Raw genomic sequence first — 24,116 nt, 5'->3', positions numbered from 1 at the left:
GAAAATATACGTGTCCTAAAATAATGTTGTAGAATCCAATCTCGGTTGGTCACTGGGGCCAGCGATTTAGTCTTCTGAATTATTATTTTTAATTATTATTTTTATTTATTGGATTTGTACGCCACCCCTCTCCGTAGACTCGGGGCGGCTAACAATAACAATAAAAACAGCATATAACAATCCAATATTAAAACAATTAAAACCCTTATTATAAAACCAAACATACATACAGACATACTATGCATAAAATTGTAAAGGCCTAGGGGGAAAGAGTATCTCAGTTCCCCCATGCCTGGTGGCAGAGGTGGGTTTTAAGAATCTTACGAAAGGCAAGGAGGGTGGGGGCAATTCTAATCTCTGGGGGGAGTTGAATACATTCTGCTAGGGAGAACTTTCTTGAGAATGAACTCCAGCTCAAATCTAAAAGCTTGGAAAACTAAATTTCTGGTCCTGGCGACACAGACACAGATTGGATCCTGCAACTTTACATCATTATTTAAAACTTATCTTCTCTAAAGTATTTATTTAGGTGGTAGGAAAAGCAAGTAGGATGCTTGGCTGCATAGCTAGAGGTATAACAAGCAGGAAGAGGGAGATTATGATCCCGCTATATAGAATGCTGGTGAGACCACATTTGGAATACTGTGTTCAGTTCTGGAGACTTCACCTACAAAAAGATATTGACAAAATTGAACGGGTCCAAAGACGGGCTACAAGAATGGTGGAAGGTCTTAAGCATAAAACGTATCAGGAAAGACTGAATGAACTCAATCTGTATAGTCTGGAGGACAGAAGGAAAAGGGGGGACATGATCGAAACATTTAAATATATTAAAGGGTTAAATAAGGTCCAGGAGGGAAGTGTTTTTAAAAGGAAAGTGAACACAAGAACAAGGGGACACAATCTGAAGTTAGATGGGGGAAAGATCAAAAGCAACATGAGAAAATATTATTTTACTGAAAGAGTAGTAGATCCTTGGAACAAACTTCCAGCAGACGTGGTAGATAAATCCGCAGTAACTGAATTTAAACATGCCTGGGATAAACATATATCCATTGTAAAATAAAATACAGGAAATAGTATAAGGGCAGACTAGATGGACCATGAGGTCTTTTTCTGCCGTCAGACTTCTATGTTTCTATTTAAAAAACAGAACAGCTTCAAAATGAAAGATGCTATCTGGACGTCATGCCTAACAAATAAATATCAAACCAATTTTTAGTTCAATTTCTTTCTTTCCCCAAATCTTTTCCCAAATCCTGAGAAGGAAATTAGGAATGTTACCCACATTTTCTCCTTTCACATCTTCCTCTTTCTTGTCTCAAATGTATTCTATCTCTAAAGCAACAAAATTCCTATTAACAAAAATGACAGACATACCTATATAAGGACCACTTACCATGAGCCCAGCTGACCTTTTGATAGCATTCAACAAAAGCTTTCAACTATTAACAATGTATGTGAACCCTTAATTTTAGCAATCTGAAGGCTGGTGATTGCTCCAAATTGCAGGTGCTTCTCTACTGTGATTGCAGTAATTAAAATGATTAGAGATGGAAGTTCCATAATGAAGGTATTAATATATGCTGTCTTTGTGCTATTCAATAAATCTGGGCTTTTTGACAAGGCAGTTCCTGTCACTGGACAATATTTGCACTGAAAGGTTCAATTAGTACCAGCCAGTTAAATTGATAGTCAGGAAACAACCGCTTTACTGCTTAGCTAGGTACTTTTTTCTGAGTTTGTGAAAATGTAAATATGTGGAGTAATGGGGGATATTGATTGTGGAGGAGCAGCAACACAAGAATGGCATTGGTGGATAAAAAGCAAGATAGCCCACAAAAGGAAGATGGATATAGCAAGCATCTCAGCAGGAGCTGTTCATAATTTCTTGAAATGTAAAGATGGAGGAGGGGGGAATGTACTTTCAGACTTGCAGGACTATACCTATATAGTCTCTCTTTCTCTCCCTCCCTCTTTCCCTCCTTCCCTCCTTCCCTCCCCCCTCTCTTCTTATTGAGGTCTGCATGTTTACCAGAGCAATTACATGAAGATAAATAATGGGAAGACTTAAAAAAAGAAATAAGTAAGACTAGAAACCAAATTTTGATGGAATACGCATTCATGGACTTATTTAGGGGGAAAATTTTCTCATAAAATAAGAACCAAGGGAAAGTATAAAACAAATTGCTAGTGTGGGAACAGTTATATGAACAAGCTAGATTCTTCACAGAATACAAAAAGGAATATTCACTTTAAAAAGAAAGTATATTCAAGCAAGGTTTAATGCCAATCACATGGTCAAATCATTCTCTCTCTCTCTCTCTCTCCACCCATCCATCTAGATATCTAGATATCTATAAAGATACAAATATAGACAGTGAAGGGCTACCAAAACTTTTGCTACCACACTGGGAGCATGGCTTATGTAGGACGCCCTGCATTTTCTTTCAACATCTTTCAGTGCAAATTGGGTGGTCTGGGGTGGAGCTCCATTTTCACTACTCAACTGCATTGCCCTCCCTCCATCTGGGCAGTATAGATATATGTAATACATTTTTGCTGATAATGAAAATGAAAGGATAATAGTATAGATTAGTGATGACAAACATTTTTTCCTTGGGTGCCAAAAGAGTGTGTGCACGTGCTGTCATGCATGTGCAAGTGCCCACACCCATAATTCAATGCCTGGGGAGGGAGAAAACAGCTTTTCCCGCCTTCCCCTGGAGACCCTCTTGAGGCCAGAAAAGTGGAAACGGCCTGTTTCCAATTTCTGGTGGGCCCAGTAGGCTCAGTTTTCGCCCTGTTCAGGGTCCAAAGGTTTTCCTGGAGCTGAGGGAAGGTAAAAACTCCCCCCCATCCCCTAGGAGGTTCTCCGGAAGCCAAAAACACCCTCCCAGAGCCTCTGTGCAAGCCAAAAATCAACCGACCGGTAGACACATGCATGTTGGAACTGAACTAGGGCAACAGTTCATGTGCCATCAGATATGGCTCCGCGTGCCACCTCTGGCACCTGGCACCCTTCACTGGAAGACAAGGAACCTTCTAATAAGAAATTCATAAACTCATTCTGAGAACCTAAAATCTCAAAGAACATATTAACATGGTATAGATCTATTTTAAGCTATTTAAAACATATATATAGGTTAAAGCTACTGCCTTACAGGCAGATTCCCCAGGTTCAAATCCTGGTAAAGGTATGGCTAGCTGATGAGAGCAAAGTAGCTTGAAATAGATCTATACTAGTCTCCCTTCCTTTTCGTTATTAGCAAAAATATGTTACACACACACATACACACGCAAACACACAAGAAGAGGGAGAGAGAGATAGAATATCAGCGGCATACAAATCCAATAAATAAATAAATAAATAAATATACAGTATGTGCATTCCAACAGCTGTTGTCATATATGAGAAAGGCCATAGAAATTTATAATTTCATACCAATGATTACTATTTAAAGGAAGAAAGCTTTAAACTATCATATTAATATCAACAAATATGATTAATAAATAAATATATTTAGCATTGTTGGTGGCATTCTTCTGTCTTAAACATGGAGAATATTTAAAATATAACTTTTATGTCCAGGTTTGGTCTCAAACTTTCTCTGAAGATGCTGGCTATGTAGCTGCTGAAATATAAATGCTATATAAGTTAATATTCATTTTCTAAAGATGTTTTATTTGAAAGTCATTTCATGAATAGAAATAATACTATGTAATAGAAAAATCCTACATTTTTGTATTAATTTCCATTCAATTTGATAAAAGAAAATTACTTTTCAAACTAACTTTGTAATGAAAAGGGAACTTATTCAAATTGAAGATGACACTTTACATTTTTAGTTATGAAATGACCAAGACATATGCATAAATTTCATATTTTTCAATATACATTCATGTATAAATATACTTGTATTGGATTATGGATTGAATTGAGCAGAAACAATAATTTTATTATTTTTAAGGCTTATGGAAAGCCATGTTAAAATGATGATGATGATGATGATGGTGATGGTGGTGATGATGATGGTGATGATGATGATGGTGATGATAATAATAATAATAATAATAATAATAATAATAATAATAATAAACAGAGTTGGAAGGGATCTTGGACTTCTTTTAGTCCAACCTCCTACTTAGGCAAAAAACCCTACACTACTTCAGACAACTGGTTATCCAACATCTTCTTAAAAACATGTAGCATTCATAACTTCTGGAGGCAAGCTATTCCACTGATTAATTATTCTGTCAGGAAATTTCTCCTTAGTTCTAAGTTACTTCTCTCCTTGTTTAGCTTCCACCCATTGCTTCTTGTTCTGCCTCAGGTGCTTTGGAGAATAGGTTGACTCTCTCTTCTTTGTGGCAGCTCCAGAAATATTGGAACACTGTTATCATGTCTCCCCTGGTCCTTCTTTTCATTAAACTAGACATATCCATATCCATATTCTTAATATGTTTTAGCATCCAGTACCCTAATCATCCCCCCCCCCTTCTCTGCATGTTTTCTAGAGTCTCAACATTCTTTCTGCATCATGGCGACCAAAACTGAATGCAGTCTGGTGTGATCTTTTTGACAAACCCATGTTGGCTATTGGTTATTACTTTGTTAGCTTCTAGGTGTTTGTTTGATTTATTACCTTTTTCAAAATCTTCCCTGGTATTGAGGTCAGGCTGATAGGTCTGTAGTTTTTTCCCTTTTTTGAAGATGGGAACTATAATAGCTCTTTTCCAGTCCTCTGACAGTTCCCCAATGCTCCAGGATCTTTGAAAGATGTGGTTCTGAGATCTCGTCTACCAGTTTCTTCAGAACCTTGGGGTGTAATTCATCTGGTCCTGGGGATTTGAATTCATCTATGAATTCCATTGCCATTTTCTTCTCTATTTTAACTGGTGTTCCTAATATATTTTTTGTAATGTGGTTTTTGATAGATTGGACTGTTTTTTTCCCTTTGTGTAAAGACAGATGCAAAAAAATGTGTTAAGTAGCTTTGCTTTCTACCTGTTGCTTGTCACCTTCTTACCACTTTTCCCTCTGTAATGGACCAATTGTTTCCTTGCCTTTTTTTCCTTGTTTTTAACCTGTTGGAAGAAGCTTTTTTGGTTACTTTTGTCGCAATTCTTTGTTCGTTGTAAGCCTCAGTTCATCTTTACAGGCTCAGGTTATTTGCTGGTATTCTGCCTTAGTTATTTCCTCTTCTTTCCACTTTTTATACTTGTCCTCTTTGTCTTTCAATTTGTCAGAGAGTTCTTTATTCAGCCAAGCTGATTTCTTTTGAGAGCTATTATTTTTCTTCTTCATTGGTATTGTGCTAGTCTGGTCTTTTATAATTTCACTTTTCAAACTTTCCCAAGCTTCTTGAGTTGTTTTCCCCTTGAGGATTCTCATCCATGGAATCTTTCCCAAGGTCTCTTAAATTTATTGAAATTAGCTCTCTTAAAGTCCAAGACACTAGTTTGACTTTTTTCTATTGTTTCTTTTTGCATAATATTTAATTCCCATACAACAAATCTGAAGAAACATTTTAAAAAGGGAAGAGAAGCATTATTTGCTTTTGCTATTGATTGGTAAAGAATTACATGGATGGGAGAGCAAGTACGGTGTGGGGAGAAAATGAGACTACTGTTGGATAAGATGAATTGTTCATTTGCTAGGAAGGACAACTGAAGAAAATGTCAGAAAAATGTGAGATATTGAAGAGCGATATGCAATGAAGGTGGCAATGAACATACAGACTTTTTTTTTTAATTAAGAGAATTAATTTACTTTAATTATTTGTTTATTTATTTATTTTGTCCAATACACAATGAGGGTTTTAGTGGGTATATATCTATATACACAGAGTAAAATACATGATGAAGGTTATAGAGGAGATACTCTATATATTTATATTTAAGAAATAATAGAAAAGAAGATATAGTAATAGAACATATCAATGAAAGAATAGAAGAAGAGATATAGGAATAGAAGAAAGGAATAGGAGATATAGGAGAGCAATAGGACAGGGGATGGAAGGCACTCTGCGGAGAGGAGCGGCATACAAATCCAATAAATAAATAAAAATAAATAAATAAACTTGTACTCGCCCCTTACTGATCTCTTAGGAATCTGGATAGGTCAACCGTAGATAATCTAAGGGTAAAATGTTGGGGGTTTGGGTATGACACTATGGAGTCCGGTAATGAGTTCCACGCTTCGGCAACTTGGTTACTGAAGTCGTATTTTTTACAGTCAAGTTTGGAGCGGTTAATATTAAGTTTAAATCTGTTGTGTGCTCTTGTGTTGTTGTGGTTGAAGCTGAAGTAGTCGCCGACAGGCAGGACGTTGCAGCATATGGTCTTGTGGGCAATACTTAGATCTTGTTTAAGGCGTCTTAGTTCTAGACTTTCTAGGCCCAGGATTGAAAGTCCAGTAATTATTGCTACAATTAGCAACTTTGATAATCTCTCTTATTTTACCTCACAAGATATTGTACATCTGTAGCGATTGAAATGAGAGAAAAACATCTACCTATATGAATGCGCTGTTGTTTTTTTGTTTTGGGCAATGCTGAATTCAAGTTGGATTCAATGTTTTTTAATGCAGAAACATTTACTCCTGAAGTGCAATTCTCAGTTAAATTGAGGCTCCTGAGATAAATTTAAATTTTTCAAACCCTTTACCTGTCGGCGCAAAGCAAAAGAAAGCAAAGAATGACAAATCCTTATTTAAAGAAGCAGAATAAAATGAAATCACTCAAGCATTAAACTTGTATTACTAAATGTGAACTTGGGCTCCTCAGTCTCTGTCAGTTCTCTTTTTCTTGCTCTCTCTCTCTCTCTCTGATGACTATAGGCCATCATAATTCATTTTGACAGCATCTTTACCAAACGTTTTATAAATGGACACTATTAAACATTTTGTCTATATGCAGAAAAAATTCACTCCTACAAAATAAGTGTTGTCAGGCAGCCCTAAATATATGTCTGAGTTTGTGCTTTTTGTAAAGGCAAAGGTATTAATGGCAAAGGTCCCACAGAGTGGGCCTTCTCCAGCTCCCGTCAACTAAACAATGTCGTTTGGCGGGACCCAGGGGAAGAGCCTTCTCTGTGGTGGCCCCGGCCCTCTAGAACCAACTCCCCCCAGAGATTAGACTAGCCCCCACCCTCCTTGCCTTTCGTAAGCTCCTTAAAACCCACCTCTGCTGTCAGGCATGGGGGAACTTAGATATTCTTTCCCCCTAGGCTTCTACAATTTATGCATGGTATGTTTGTATGTATGATTGGTTTTATAACAAGGGTTTTTAGCTGTTTAATATTGGATTGTCACATGCTGTTTTTATCACTGTTGTTAGCTGCCCCGAGTCCACTGAGAGGGGCGGCATACAAATCCAATAAATGAATGAATGAATGAATGAATGAATGAATGAATGAATGACTAGTCCAAAATTAGTCAAGACTAAAGAAATGCATCTAAAACTGAAAGAGATAAGAAAGCACAATTCTCTAAGGAGAAACCAAAAAAGCATGTAAACAAACTTGATAATTAATTCTGTTATTGCATTCCTTTTCTTGACTTAATGACTGAAGTTCACAGGAGATGATGCAGGAGTGTTAATTCATAATGACACTCTGTGAGGTCATGTACACATGATACAATGGAAAGGCTTATACATTGCAGAGAACCTGACTATCACAAAACTTTTCTTATTATTCCTATGGGCGCAAATGTCACTGCAAACTTTTTCAACAGTGATTTGTACTTCAGACATGGAGGGGCTGTATCAATAAGTGGAATTCATCTCACTCATGAGCAAAAGATATATTTGTTAATGACTCAGCTTTAAACTAAAATAAAAAGGATGGGACTTGTAATCATTCATGGATAATGAATTTACAAATATTGAATTAAATAGGAGAGCAAAGCAACATTGTTAGAAATGTTAGACTATTACAATCTCACTGTACAATTAAACTTTTCTATAAAATTACCCAGAATCTACAAGTGCTCCAGAACGTAGAGTTTTGCTTTTGTATTGCAGAGTAACTTAATTGTCCAAAGATTCAAAGATTTCAAATTTCTTGCCAGATCCAACATTCCAGCATTCTCTTTCTTTTGTCATCATAACAAGGCATTGCAGTAAAAGCTGTGTTTCTTTGTACATTCTTGACAGTTACATCAGGGCTAGGATTTAATGAGTTAGCCTGATCCTCAGAAAACAATAAAGGTCATGTTCTGAGGATAGTGAACACATTCTTGCTGTTGTTTCTTGACAAAGTAGGAATGCTTCAGGAACAAAGTTACCACTATTTCTCAACCTATTACAAGAAAAATTCTGTCATCTGTGTCAATTGACAAGAAATGAACTGCTGTAGGGTACAATAAGAGCCCACATTATTTGCAAACTCTTGCATGAAAGTAAGATTAGATTAGATTTATTGGATTTATATGCCGCCCCTGCCCTTCATTACCCACTGGTACATTTGCAGTTATTTACATCTGTTTTCATCTCAGTTTGCTATTTTGAACATTCCTTTCAAATAAAGCCCTTCATGACACCGGACCAGAATATCTCCGAGACCGCCTTCTGCTGCACGAATCCCAGCGACCAATTAGGTCCCACAGAGTTGGCCTTCTCTGGATCCCGTCAACTAAACAATGTCGGTTGGCAGGCCCCAGGGGAAGAGCCTTCTCTGTGGCGGCCCTGTCTCTCTGGAACCGGCTCCCCCCAGAGATTAGAACTGCCCCTACCCTCCTTTCGTAAACTCCTCAAAACCCACCTTTGTCGTCAGACATGGGGGAATTGAGATATCTCCCCCAGGCCTATATAATTTATGTATGGTATGTTTGTAGGTATGTATGCTTAAAAATGGGGTTTTCTTAACTACTTTAAATTTTTAAATTGTAAATTATTAGATTTGTTATGAATTGTTTTATTATGTTGTGAGCCGCCCCAAGTCTACGGAAAGGGGCGGCATACAAATCTAATAAATAAATAAATAAATAAATAAATAAAATAAAGAGCCTTCTCTGTGGCGGCTCCGACCCTCTGGAACCAGCTCCCCCCTGAGATTAGGATTGCCCCCACCCTCCTTGCCTTTCGCATGGAGGAACTGAAACATCTCCCCCTTGCCCATGTTGTTTTGGTGTTAGATTGATTGTGTGCTTGTTATTTAATATTCTGGGGTTGTTCTTTATGAATTTTTTAGCTTAAAATTGTAATTGGATTGGTGTGTATTGGATTTGTTATTATGTATTGTTTTTACCATTGTTGTGAGCCACCCCGAGTTTGCGGAGAGGGGCGGCATATAAATCCAATAAATCAAATCAAATAAATCAAATCTCAAATCAAACATCCATTCCAAATCAAATTTCCATTTCCAGTTCAACAACAGCTTGACTCTTGAATGCTTATTGCAGAATGACCATAACTCTATAACTACAGGAAAGTTTTTCTTGATAAAAACATTCAAGGCACAAAATATTTGGGGAAAAAACAAATATCTCATAATGTTAAATACAACTGAAAAAAAATCTTTTGTATTTTAAGTATTTATTTATTAAATAAATAAATTTACTTATAAATCTTTTAAGGTATAATTGAGTCTTTCTCCATTTTGTACCTACTTTCTGTAAGATCAGCTGATCTGAAAATTGGTTCAAAGCAGGGGTGGGCAAGGGGCGGAATGGTGTGGAATGCCATTCACCAGTAGAAATGGAGTTGCACATGCAACTCCATCACCACTGGGCATGCACACACCGTCCACATGAGATTCAGCTTCTGCGCATGTGCAGAAGCTGAATTTCACCACCCCAGACATCAGCAATAGCACCCCCACTAGGTGGGGGAGAAGTACAATGGTACCTCTACCTAAGATCGCCTCTATTTACGAACTTTTCTAGATAAGAACCGGGTGTTCAAGATTTTTTTGCCTCTTTTCAAGAACCATTTTCCACTTACAAACCCAAGCCTCCAAAGCTGTAACCGGAAAAGGCAGGGAGAAGCCTTTGTGGGGCCTCTCTAGGAATCTCCTGGGAAGAAACACGGTCTCCACCCTCCCAGTGGTTTCCCCAATTGCACACATTATTTGAGTTTACATTGATTCCTATGGGAAAAATTGCTTCTTCTTACCAGCTTTTCTGGTCACGGAACAAATTAAGTTCGTAAGAAGAGGTACCACTGTATTTCTTTCAGAGAAGAAACAGAGTAGTAGAGAAAATAAGTGTCACATTTTGTCACAGCTTTTAATGTACAAGTGTATTGCTGCTCATCAACTCTTACAGGGTTGTTGGTTATAATCAACTAATATAAATAAAAACCCCTCTTTTACATTTGCAAAATATTCAAATTTTGAAGTCTTTCCTGCCTTTATTTGCATAATCTTTGCAAGTAAATTAATGCTGCAGGAACATTATTTCCTATATGCTATGTAGGATACTAGGAATAAGGTACTCTGTCAAGACAGAAAAAGGCAAAACAAAATGCAATTTTGAAGTGTAATAAATAAGAGACCAGAACAAAAGAAATATATCAGCATATCACCTAAACTTTATTTTAAAAAAATTAAAACATGAATAATAGCCAAGTACATTTTGAATCAGGCTTCGCACTCTTGTGAATTCAATCACAAATAAAATGGCAAAAATTGCAAGTATAAGCATGAAGAATCAGAGTGCTAGATGGTAATGTGTTAAAGCAAAGCATCTCCATGCTTTTCAATTCTATGGCCAGTTCTATGACCTAAAAGTAATTGAAAATCCTTGAGAAATGTGAAATGAAGCATGATACTCAAAAACACCAAGGATAAAGAAATGAAGGAGACTAATCAGATGTGAATCTATATAACACATGTGAAACTTATGTTTTGTACACACTAAATAAAAGATATTGGCTTGATTTGAAGATTTGGTAATAAGGAAAATGTACAGGGTTCAATCAACAATAAATTTTCATCACTTTGATTTTGAGGCTTGAGTAATAAAAATTACAATGAGTTCCATTTATATTTTAATGTGAACTTATTTAATATTGTACTCTGGACCCAGTATATGAAGAGAAGCTCAATTATTGTTGGAAAATTAAATTTCTCTGAATGTTTTTGATGTAACTCTCCAATTTAAAATGTTTAAATATGCTAAACTAAAAGAACACTATTTGTCAAAATCTAGCATGAGCTTAATGCTCAGTTTACCAAATGGCCAAAAGCATAGTAGAAAAGCCTTATAGGAAAGGATAATAGGATTAGAGCCATTTGAATTTCAAGAGCAGCTCATTCCAAAGATCAGGCCAGCCCAGGAAACATACCATAGTTACCAAATACTAGAATTTAATTAATATAAGCTATAATGAGAAAATCTTCAAAGCCAAATACGTCTCTTTCCTTCTTTCTTATATCCAGAAGTGTTAAGGCAGGCCAGTCTTAATATCGCATTACTTTCCATTTTGTTTCACTTTCTTAGTTATTTCCATATACAGTGATCCCCCGATCATTGCGAGGGTTCCGTTCCAGGACCCCTAGCAATGATCGGGTTTTCGCGAAGTAGCGCTGCGGAAGTAAAAACACCATCTGCGCATGCGCAGATGGTGTTTTTATTTCCGCAGCGCTAGCAAGGAGCCGAAGATTGGGGTTCCTGGGAAGGGGACTCAGCTGGGAAGCGGCGCTGGGGTTTCCCCACCGCCCACGCAAATTCCTTGCTGCCCTTCGCCCGCCCTTCGCCCGCCCTTCGCCCGCCCACACCGCTCGCTCGCGCCGCTTCCCAGCTGAGTCCTGAAGCCAATTCGCTTCAGGACTCAGCTGGGAAGCGGCGCGAGCGAACGGCTTGGGCGGGCGAAGGGCGGGTGAGCCGCGGGCGCGCGGGCAGGCAGGCAGCAGAGAAGCCGTTCGCTCGCGCCGCTCGCTCGCGCCTGAGTCCTGAAGACAAACGCGGAAGTTCTCCTTTGACGTTTGTCTTCGGGACTCAGTTGGGAAGCCGCGCGGCTGTTTTAAAACGTCGCCGCCGGCATGGGGGGCTTGCCAGCACCCCCCCGAACCCGGGTGGCCGGGCGAGCAGCGAGCGAAGGGCGGGTGGCCGGGCGAAGGGCGGGCGAGCGGCGAAGGGCGAGCGGGTGCTGGGGGGGCTTCTCGCCCTCCCGCCAGCAAGAGGGGGAGCGAACGGCGTGGGCAGGCAAAGGGCGGGCGAGCGGTGGGCGCGCGGGTAGGCAGGCGGCGGACAAGCCGTTCGCTCGCGCCGCTAGCTCGCGCCGCTTCCCAGCTGAGTCCTGAAGCCAATTTGCTTCAGGACTCAGCTGGGAAGCGGCGCGAGCGAACGGCGTGGGCGGGCGAAGGGCGGGCGAGCGGCAGCAAGGAGTTTGCGTGGGCGGTGGGGAAACTCCTCGCTGATGCCCGCCGCTCGCCCTCCCGCCAGCAAGAGGGGGAAGACCCAGGGAAGCCGCCCAGCAGCTGATCTGCCCGGCGCCATCTACGCATGCGTGGCCATAAAAAAAGGGCGCGCATGCGCAGATGGTGTCTTGACTTCCGGGTTGAAAAATCGCGATTTAGCCCGTTTGCAATGATCGGGATCGCGATACCCGGGGGATCACTGTACTTCTATACTCACTCAGTATGACTCAGTGGGATGGCTGAATAATTGAAAGTACAGGATCCCTGAATAATGCTGCCCTGTATCATATAGGGCAGTGATGGCAACCTGGGCGTCCTCCTCGATCCACAGCAGACATTGGAACATCATCTTTCGGCTGTGGCGAGGAGGGCGTTTGCCGAGGTTCACCTGGTGCACCAGTTGCGGCCCTATTTGGACAGGGAGTCATTGCTCACAGTCACTCATGCCCTCATCACCTCGAGGTTCAATTACTGCAACCCTCTGTACATGGGGATACCTTTGAAAAGTGTTCGGAAACTTCAGATCGTGCAGAATGCGGCCGTGAGAGCCATCGTGGGGCTTCCCAGATTCACCCACGTTTCTACAACACTCTGTGGCCTGCATTGGCTGCTGATCAGTTTCCGGTCACAATTCAAAGTGTTGGTTATGACCTTTAAAGCCCTACATGGCATTGGACCAGAATGCCTGCTACCGCACGAATCCCAGCGACCGATAAGGTCCCACAGAGTTGGCCTTCTCTGGGTCCCGTCGACTAAACAATGTCATTTGGCAGGCCCCAAGGGAAGAGCCTTCTCTGTGGCGGCTCTGGGCCTCTGGAATCAACTCCCCCTGGAGATTAGAACTGCCCCCACCTTCCTTGTCTTTCGTAAACTACTCAAGACCCACCTATACCGCCAGGCATGGGGGAGTTGAGACACCTTTCCCCCAGGCTCTTTATATTTTATGTTTGTTATGTATGTGTTGTATGATAGGGTTTTATATGCTTTTTTTAAATATTAGATTTGTTTCGCTATAATATTGTTTTTTATTGTTGTTGTGAGCCGCCCTGAATCTTCGGAGAGGGGTGGCATACAAATCTAATAAATTATTATTATTAATTATTATTTCCAGGAAGAAAGAATTGCACTCCAGAAAAGGCATGAGAGGAACAAAAAGGCAGTCCAGCCCAGAGCTGGATAGGAGACAAAGACAAAACTGTCTTGAACAGTGATGGTGAAATCTTTTTGGCTTGGATGCCAAAAGGGTGCAGGCACGCATGATAGCAGGTGCATGTGTGCCCACACTCATAATGCAATGCTTTCCCACTATCCTTGTGCTGCCCACATGCATACACACAACCCCCGCACTGCCCCTTGTGTACGTCGACAACCCCTTCACACTGTTCCCCGTGAATGTGCCCAGGCATCACTGAAGCCTCCAGATGTCTGGAGGGTCTCTTGGGCTGTTTTTCCCCATTCCCAGACTTCAGGAGACTTTCTTGAACCCTGGGGATGGTGGAAAACTGCCCAACAGGTCAACCAGAAGTTTATTTCTGGTTGGCCTGTTGGGCCATTTTTTACTGTCCCCAGTTTTCCTGAAGCCCTTTGTAGGCACATTCTATCATGGTAATAAAATATATAAATACACAAGCACCATATTTTTCCTAAGAGAATGTTTCTGTTAGGAAGCTAATATAAAAGTTGGTACTGTGTTGTTAGAAAATGCAAGGTTTTGTTATTCTTAGTTTTCATAATATTGTTTACTATGATGCTCAGTAATGATTAACAGTGATGCTCAGTAATGATTAACATTTGTTGAACTGAAATGTCCATTAATTAGATTTTTTTTTTGCTGTTTTTCCTTTCACAGTTGTTTTTTTAAAGAACTAATTTGTGGTATGAATAAAAACACAAACATGTTAGTATATGCATTAAAATCAGGTCAGCTGAAGTGATTTTTATATTGTGAATGAAGCAATAAAAAGAAGCATGCGCTTCTCAAAATAGCTCATACGTACATATGCATGCTAATTCTTATTTGGGCTTTCTTGGAATAGATTTGGATATATTTGAGCATCAATTGCAGTTTTTATTGAAAAAAAATAGCATATATTGAATTTAAAAGATGATATAATAGGAATGCATTTTACCTTAATTATTTTTGGACAAAAATTGGGCCATATGATTATAGATCTTCCAATATAGTACTGCATTTTAGAAGTTCTTGTTAATACTTACCCTCTTATTTGTAATATTACTGTTAAATTTGAGATTGGAGTTGCTTGAAGATATTCACATAGTGTTCTTCTTTTCAGGTTATATTTCTGCATTCCCCTAGCAGATGACATTGATTTTCCAGGGATTTTTGTTTGTTTGTTTTTTAGAAAAAGCAAAATTAAACAGATCCCCAAACATCTGAAACTTGAATGAGAGAAAAAGAAAAGAGAGAGTGAGAGCGCTTGTTATTTTGTACAGTATATGAAAAGAAAATATGCTGAGATAACAATAGGTCACATGAACACTTTGTGATTGATTCTTCTATGCATGCTGTTGGCTGTTGATAATGGAAAAGAAATGTTGCTATCTTAATTGACCAATTTTATTCAATTCTTACCGCATGGCATATATTCAGAGGAAATGTTCACTAAGCAAAAACAAAGTAAGTACATTTAACTGTGCATATATAAGCTGGATTTCAAGATATCATCAGATTTGCAAATATCAGAGAGCTTTGTACTTGCTTATTAGGCCTCATTATCCTCAAATAAGCTGTGTGTGATTTGTTAATTAAGCTTCCATTCCATCAAAGCAGCCACTAATAATTTTTAACAAAAGAATGGAAAAAAGAGGTGGGGGGGAGAACATACACATAAAGGAACTAATGTAGCATCAGCGGTTAAGACAATCCCCACCCTATTCCTAGACATTGAAAATGGCATGTATCCCGCATTGGGTTGCTACCAGAATGGTAAAGGACAGCGTACCAGTAGCAAAAGTTGAGCTGCGTGTGCAGCTTCAGGTGTCTTGTGGGTGTGTGCACACATCCTACCGAGATTTTGCTTCTGTGCATGTGTAGGGAGCAAAATCTTGCTAGGATACGTGCATGTGCTTGTAAAACACCCTAAGCCAGTGATGGCGAATCTATGGCATGGATGCCATAGGTGGCACGCGGTACCATATCTACTGGCATGTAAGTCGTTGCTCTAGCTCAGCTCCAACATGCATATGTGTGCCAGCCAGCTGAATTTTGGCTCACACAGAGACTCTGGGATGGTGTTTTTGGCTTCCAGAGAGCCTCCAGGGTATGGGGGAGGGCGTTTTTAACCTCCCCCGGCTCCAGGAATGTCTTTGGAGCCTGGGGAGGGTGAAACACAAGACTACTGGTGTTGAATATGTAAATAGTTGAATGCAAATAGTTTGAATTTGAATGTTTGAAGTTGATTGGTTGCTCCGTTTGAGGGGAGAATTGTTTAACTGTCAGCCCTGTCTTGGGGGGGGGGAGAGTATAAATACAGGAACCCAAGCTCTGCTCACAGTTTGCGCCTGAATACTTAGTAGCGGCTTGGAGACAATGTTATTATTGAACCTCAGAGAATAAACCAATTAACCTTTGAGTGTCTGAAGCTCATTTATTTCAATTGGGCCCACCAGAAGTTGGGAAACAGGCTGTTTCTGGTGTCCAGAAGGCCTCCGGGCAGTGGGGAAAGCTGTTTTTGCCCTCCCCAGGCATTGAATTATGGGCGTGGGCACTCACACATGTACGATAGCATGCATGCATGCTTTTTTGGCACCCGAGGGAAAAAAGGTTCACCATCACTGCTCTAAGCTGTGCATGCAGTGCACCAGTAGTGGCGGTAGGAGTAATATGCCCCTGCATGTATTAATAGTGGGTTCCAAAACCCATTACTACTGGTTCACGTGCACACTCTCATGCACAGAAGCATTCCGGGCTGGTGGGCAAAGACCTCCCACCACCAGTGCTACCAATTCTAAGAACCAGTCTGAGCCACCATTGGAGCAAGCCACCATTGGCATGTATGTTATACTTTTTTAATGTAGTTTACAATGTACCACATTTTTACAAAGTTCTAGTTGGCATTTGAATGACAGCAGTTAGGGAATGCTACCATTTTTCTTCTATATATTGATGTGGACTTTCCAGATATTTTTATGAATAAGGAATCCCATTTAACTTCTCTATTATGGTACCTTAAAGTAAAATATGAATGAAAATGTAAATTCTAGACAAGTTTTTTTTAGAATGAATTTGATTTTTGAATCCCCCCCCCCCCCCCCCAGATTAGGCTTTCTATAGATTTTCCAGTATTCAAGCACATTTAATACATGGTATGTCTTTCATGTATAAATAATGCAATTACCCTGATGTCAGTAGTCAAGGTTTCTGTGCAAAAATAACATCCAAGCAGTATTGAAAACCTCTAAGGAAATAATAAGAAATTGAAAAAATCCTGAAATAAATAAAGAGAAAAGTAGCATTTGTAGCAGACATAAAAAGCCAAGCCTAATTACAAACCACTGTACAGCAATAAATATAATTTGACAATAGAGATCCGTCTTATTTTCATATTTCAAATCATCCGAAACATCCATCTTCAAGTTGACCCAATCTTCTAGAAAGATCTGTATAATTTAATTTAGTCACATGGCATTTGTTTGCTCTGAACAATATGCTAATACCAGAGATATTTTAAGCTGTTCAAATGCCAAAGAGGATCTGACTTCATAATGAACTATCCAATTGTCTCTGTAACATAGAAATTACAATGCACTTAGATTACTGTCTGCTGACATTATGAATTTAACATTATGGTTATTATAAGAAATGATTAAAACTATGCAGAGACTATCTGTCTGAGCAATCATGCAGATGTCAGCACTCTTCAGACAGGCTATCAATGCTAATACACAATTGATGCCTGAAGGCTGCCTTATGCAAGTATGTATTATATGCATAGGAATTCTAATTAACAATATGAACATGAGGTTCATGACCTTGTGTTTATCCATTCCTGCTTGCCTGGTACATATTTCAGAATGATACTGGTCCTATATCAATGCATAAGCTTCCATCAAATGTACAGAGCAAGGTAAAATTATTGATTGATTGGCTGGTTGGTTGATTTATTGATTGATACTGGAAGTTTATTTATGGCTCCTTATATTAATTTTTCCTTGCTAAACAGCAGCAAATATATTTAAGCTCCCTCTGCAGTATTAGCGGGGTTTCCTTCTCTCTAGCATTGTTATATGCCATGAAGTTGTCTTTAGTGATTGTACAAAATGGATCTTAGCCAAGCACTGTCTAGGCTGATTTCTCCTTTCTGAAAGAGGCTGAAGATAAATGATTAAAGATAAATGGCTTCAGTGATGGAAGATAAATGTTCTTTGAACTGTAAGAAATAGTAGAACTGGTTGGAATGCCTTAGAATTATGTGCAGCTGAATTGTTCCTTTATTTTTTATAAGCTATCATTAATGAATACACAGAGCGAAGAACTAGAACGTATTCTTATTGCCCTAGAGTGCACTTCAAAATATACAGGTAGACAAAATATACATCACAATATATTGTGATAAATGTCCATTTATCACAATAACAATACAAAAAAAATCAAACTCCATTATTTCTTGTTAAAATAATTTTTGTAATAAATTGACACATTACAAATTACTATTTTATGTTATGCTGCTCCTTTCATTGATTATTTTTAAATTTCTAGAGTCCATATAAGGTGTGGAAAAATATCAATAAAGAAATGTGTTAAAATATATCAGTTAAACTTATCTGAAGCTGGAATAAGATCAGATAGTGCGATGTGGAATCACAGAATGGGATAACTCACCATGGGACTAAACACCAAACAGTTCAATTAATTTTGATGGAAACATGATCAGCTCATTGACTATGGCAAGTTGTCCTAGGACAATGATGGTGAACCTATGGCGTTGCCTTATATCAGCTCCAGCATGCATGAGAACTCTGGCCAGCTGGTTGTTAGCTGTTTTCACTATCTCCAAGTTTCAGGAAAGCCTTCTTAACCCTGTGGACAGCAAAAAATGGCCCAATGGACCTACCAGAAGTGCAGAGGCTTCAGTGAGACTTGTGTGTTGGTGTGGGGGACAGCATGGGTGCTTGTGCACATATGTGGGAGGGACAGTATGGGGGTTGTGCACATGCACTAGTGGCTTTGCATTGTGGATGTGGGCACATGCACACATGCTATGTCTCTCGCATGCACCCTTTTGGCACTTGAGCCAAAAAAGGTTCAACATCACTGTTCTAGGATTCCAATCATGGAATGTCCTACAAACATAGGTCTAAGAGCTGAAACTGGCAAGCTGGAAACCAGTGGTTCGAAGGCTAAACATAATAATTAGGAAAGGCTATAGATGCCTCCAGCTCTTAAAGCTGAAAAAAGGGCCAAAATTGCATAACCTTCATAAGGTCAGAAGACATATCATAAAATATGAATTCTGGAATAAACATATATAAAAGCTTATTCTTTGTGTTCTACATTTGGTACTTTTCTACATTATTATTTTTTCTACCAGAAAGGACTTAGCCATATCATTTTTGTCAAGAACCAGTGCGTGAACACAGAATTGAGTTGTGTTTTGTTAAATTTAATTTAATTTAATTAATTGATTTTTCCTTCCCAAACATTTTTCATTATAGTGCTACTGAAAATTAAGATGGTTTGTGTATTTTTTTCATTGCTTTTCTTTCTTTCTTTCTTTCTTTCTTTCTTTCTTTCTTTCTTTCTTTCTTTCTTGCTTTCTTTTATTTTGTGTGTGTGTGTCATTTTATTTTGCTTGCTAGATATGGAATTATGTTGTGCCTAAATTATTAATTATTAATATGTGCCTGTGTGTATAATAATGTCCTACTGTTTCACAGAGCATCATTGCGTTTCTTACGTCTTGTGTGCTTCAGAATATAAAATTAAATTCTGATCACGACGAGGAGTGTTTAGCCAACCAAATAGTTCTATAACAATCTTAGCCCTTTTCTCTTGATGAAACATTCTTCAGTTGTTATAATCTATATGACTAGATCAGCCAACCAAGCAGTGTTTTTCTGTCTACTATGTTTTCTGGATGTGGATCATTTCTTTTGGTTGTTTCATGCATACATATTATGTAGTTGTTCTACCATATTAAGTTTTAAAGTATATCTTTATGGGGAAAGGTTAAGAATTGAATTGAATTTCCAAAAGGTTTTGAGAAGGAACTGACTGAAACAAGAATTCCTATGGAGGACATGAAGTAAGACCGATTATGTGGTCTCATAAACACCTTTAAAAAAAGAAAGTTTTTTTAAAAGATCCTCCTTTTGTATATGGAAGTTCTTAAATATGCTAAAATAATCTCCAATCATATTGCATAGATGCAGTCTATTTCTACAACTCAAAGTCTTAATTGGTTGAGTTACCCCTGCCATGGAATTTGTCCCCACCCCTATTCTATGACAGGAGTGCACCAGGGATTTTTCTGACATAAAACTACAGTGGTACCTCGGTTCTCGACCACAATTCGTTCCAGAAGTGTGGTCAAGAACCAATTTGGTCGAGTACCGAATTAATTTATCCCATAGGAAATAATGGAAATGGGTTTAATTGGTTTCCAGCCCCTATTTCTTTTATTTCCTATGGAATAAAGATCTGATGTCTAAGCTGCAATACCGGCAGTTTCGGGGGTGGGGGGCTCCTTTCCTCAGTGGTTCGTCTTCTTCCCTTTAAGCAGTTACACCAACTTTCTCCTTTCCAGCGGTGGCGACGGCGGCTTTCCTTCGAGCAGCAGCAGCAACGGGAACGTGACATGAGAAAGGGAAGCCGCTGACGTTCCCGGCGCTGCTGCTGCTCGAAGGAAAGCCTCTGCCGCCGTCGGGAAGGAGAAAGTTGGTGTAGCTGCTTAAATGGAACAAGACGAACCACTGAGGAAAGGAGCCCCCCCCGAAACTGCCGGTATTGCAGCCGCCTCCACCCTTCCTACACCCTTCTGCTCCAAGCTTTGGAAGGGTGGGGGCAGCTGCAATACTGGCAGTTTCGGGGGGAGGCTCCTTTCCTCAGCGGTTCGTCTTGTAGTTGTAGGCAGCTACACCAACTTTCTCCTTCTCGGCAGAGGCTTTCCTTCAAGCAGCAGCAGCGCCGGGAACGTGACATGAGAAAGGGAAGTCACTGACGTTCCCGGCGCTGCTGCTGCTCGAAAGAAAGCCGCTGCCGCCGTCAGGAAGGAGAAAGTTGGTGTAGCTGCTTAAAGGGAAGACAAACCACTGAGGAAAGGAACCCCCCCGAAACTGCCGGTATTGCAGCTGCCCCCACCCTTCCTACACCTTTCCGCTCCAAGCTGTAGGAAGGGTGGGGGCAGCTGCAATACCAGCAGCTTCGGGGGCCTCCTTTCCTCAGTGGTTCGTCTTCCCTTTAAGAAGCTACACCAAGTTTCTCCTTCCTGACGGCGGCAGAGGCTTTCCTTCGAGCAGCAGCAGCGCCGGGAACGTGACATGAGAAAGGGAAGCCGCTAACGTTCCCGACGCTGCTGCTGCTCGAAGGAAAGCCTCTGCCACCGTTGGGAAGGAGAAAGTTGGTGTAGCTGCTTAAAGGGAACAAGACGAACCACTGAGGAAAGGAGGCTCCCCAAAACTGCCGGTATTGCAGCGGCCCCCCCTTCCTACAGCTTGGAGCACGACTGGGAGGCTGTTTAGTGAGCGGCCAGGATGGGCGTGTCGGATACATTTGTTCAGATACCGAAGCAAATTTTTGCCGAAAATTTTGTTCAGTATCCGAAATGTACGAGAACCAAAGCGTTCGAGTATCGAGGTACCACTGTATATTGTATTTCTATGCAATGGTCTCTTCTCCCAGTAAACCCAGCTATAACTTATAAAGAAGTGGCCTCAAATTTTACTTATTAACTGTCCAGCAAGTTGAACTCCTCTTCAGTCTACACACAGGTTAATCATGTTTTTCTGAGAGGACAAGACTATGCTGCAAAATCCCTACATATCTCATTTTTAGGATGATTAATTGGTTTTGTTGTAGGAATCAGTGCCTTTAAGTCAAATCATCTAAAGTCTTAGTTGATGAACTGCTCATTATTATTTCCCTTAGGCTATATATCTCTTTTCTCATGGTTTTACTTCATAAAATTGTTCAACCTTCTTTCACTTGATGCAGAGGTACTAAATAATGTCCTTTACATTGTGTTTTGTTTCTAAGCACTGATAATAAAGCAGTACTATCTGGTGCATCTCCCCACCACCACCAACACATCTCTCTCTCTCTGTGCAATTAAATTAGACACAGAGGAAGTTTCCTGGATGGCCAGATAAGTTAATTATAATTGTTAGTAGTAGAGCTTGAACAATCACAAAAATATTATAATTGTTGTCTTTATTGCTTTTTACAAAATGTATTAATTTCTCAAATTAATACATTAATTAATACTCAACAACAACAGAAGTGCAAATGAAAACTTTCCCAAAGTTTTGATTATTTACTGCAGAAAAAACAATTGCTGCCAACTTTCTTTCCATTGAGGACCTGTATACTGCACGAGTCAAAAAGAGGGCAGGGAAAATATTTACTGACCCCTCACATCCTGGACACAAACTGTTTCAACTACTACCCTCAAAACATCACTACAGAGCACTGCACACCAAGACAACTAGACACAAGAACAGTTTTTTCCCGAACGCCATCACTCTACTAAACAAATAATTCCCTCAACACTATCAGACTTTCTACTAAATCTGCACTTCTATTTCTACTAGTTTTTCTCATAATTCCTATCATCCTTTTCCTCCCACTTAGGACTGTATGACTGTAACTTGTTGCTTGCATCCTAAGATTTTTATTAATATTGATTGTTTCTTCATTGCTTATTTGATCCCTATGACAATCATTAAGTGTTGTACCACATGATTCTTGACAAATGTATCTTTCTCTTTTATGTACGCTAAGAGCATATGCACCAAGACAAATTCCTTGTGTGTACAATCACACTTGGCCAATAAATTTAAAAAAATCTATTCTATTCTAAGAATCAGAGACATTTATGAATAAAATTTTAATCTTGGTTCTACAAGATTCTTTATAGGTTGAAGAGCTGGTTTAAGTAAATACAGACTTGGTGTGATTTCCCACTAAGTGGAATTATCAGGAATGAGAAGATTGTGGATGCCTTGTGAGAAGCCATCATAGGTACCCCAGGTGCCAAGTAAATAAGCCAAAGTAGAGGATTGGGTAGATATATTGTAAAACTGACAGCATAATATAGTAGAGATGAAAGAAATATTTGGACTAGACAGAGATAAAGATCCAAGAGATGAATATGGGAGGCAATCAATAAAAAACGAATAAGATTGACGTATCAAAATGGACAAGAGATGATGGATAGAAAGGAACTGTCTTAGAAACAAGAAATAGGGGAGTTATTAGTATACGGATTTTTATATAATAGAAAAATAATAATAACTAGATGGGTACACAAGAGGTTGAAAGATGGTATTACTATATATATTCGACTAATATTGTGATTGGCATTAGATGGCATACTGAAACATTGAACAATTACACATTGAAGGATTATATCTTAATATAAATTTGTGTATCAATACTAAGATTACAAAAGCTTGATTAACATAACAAATATTAATATTATTGTTATTTGTATCAAAATAAATGACACACATACCACACTGTTCATGCCTTGATGCTGATATATATCTATATATTTTTAATAAAAGCTAGTACTTTCACTCGGTATTAAAATGCTACATATCATATACTATACACTTGGATTCTTTGGGACACTGATACTTCTGAGATGTTTTAACACCGGTTTTGATCCTTTTCAGATGAATATTGTTAAGGGATTATCATTAATTAGGCAGTTACTCTTGTATATTTTAAAGTGAATTGTTTTATTTCAAAAAAAATTATAATTCCACCCTATTGCTTATCCTAAATTCCTTAAAAGTAATTTTTGGCTTACAATAATTCATTTAGCAACTGTTCAAAGTAACAACAGCATTGAAAACAGTTACTTACAACCAATCTTCACACTTACAACTGTTACAATACCCTCACATCATGGGATCAAAATTCAGATATTTGGCAATGGGCATGCATTTATGATAAATTGCAGAATCCTGAAGTTAAATGATCTCCATTTGCAACCTTCCCAGCCAGCGTCTGACTAGGAAATTCAATAAAGGAAGCCAGATTCATTTAAGAACCACTTGATTCATTTAACTGTATGGTTCCCTTAACAACTGTGGCAAAAATGGTCATTAAAATCAGGCACATCTCACATAATAATTGCCTTGCTGATTGGAGTAAATTCTCTACAGTTGTAAGTTAAGGAATAGCTGTTTGCATTTTTTTTTAACTTTTGAAAGGGTGAGGGTTTTGATAACTACAAATCTATATTGATTAATTTTACGTTCTTTCCTCTATTGGAAAATTAATTATAAATGAAAATATTGCAAATGTTTTTGAAAATGTATGGAAGCCAGTTTAACAATTCAGTCCAAATAAGCTTTTAAATTGTCACTGTTGAAATATCTGCAGGCTTTCAAGGGTGAAAAGAAAGCCAGACTGAATGCTTACCATTCCCATTTTCCATGCGGCTAAATTACTATTCTGGCTGGTAATAAGTTTTTTAAACCTTACATTCAATACTTGTAGAAATAATGCAACACCTTAAATGATGCCATTCAGGTGTAGCAATATATAATGTCTCACTTATACG

The sequence above is a fragment of the Erythrolamprus reginae genome, chromosome 5 (genome assembly GCF_031021105.1).
Source record: "Erythrolamprus reginae isolate rEryReg1 chromosome 5, rEryReg1.hap1, whole genome shotgun sequence".
NCBI classification, from domain to species: Eukaryota; Metazoa; Chordata; class Lepidosauria; order Squamata; family Dipsadidae; genus Erythrolamprus; species Erythrolamprus reginae.
This window is presented reverse-complemented; position numbering follows the sequence as displayed.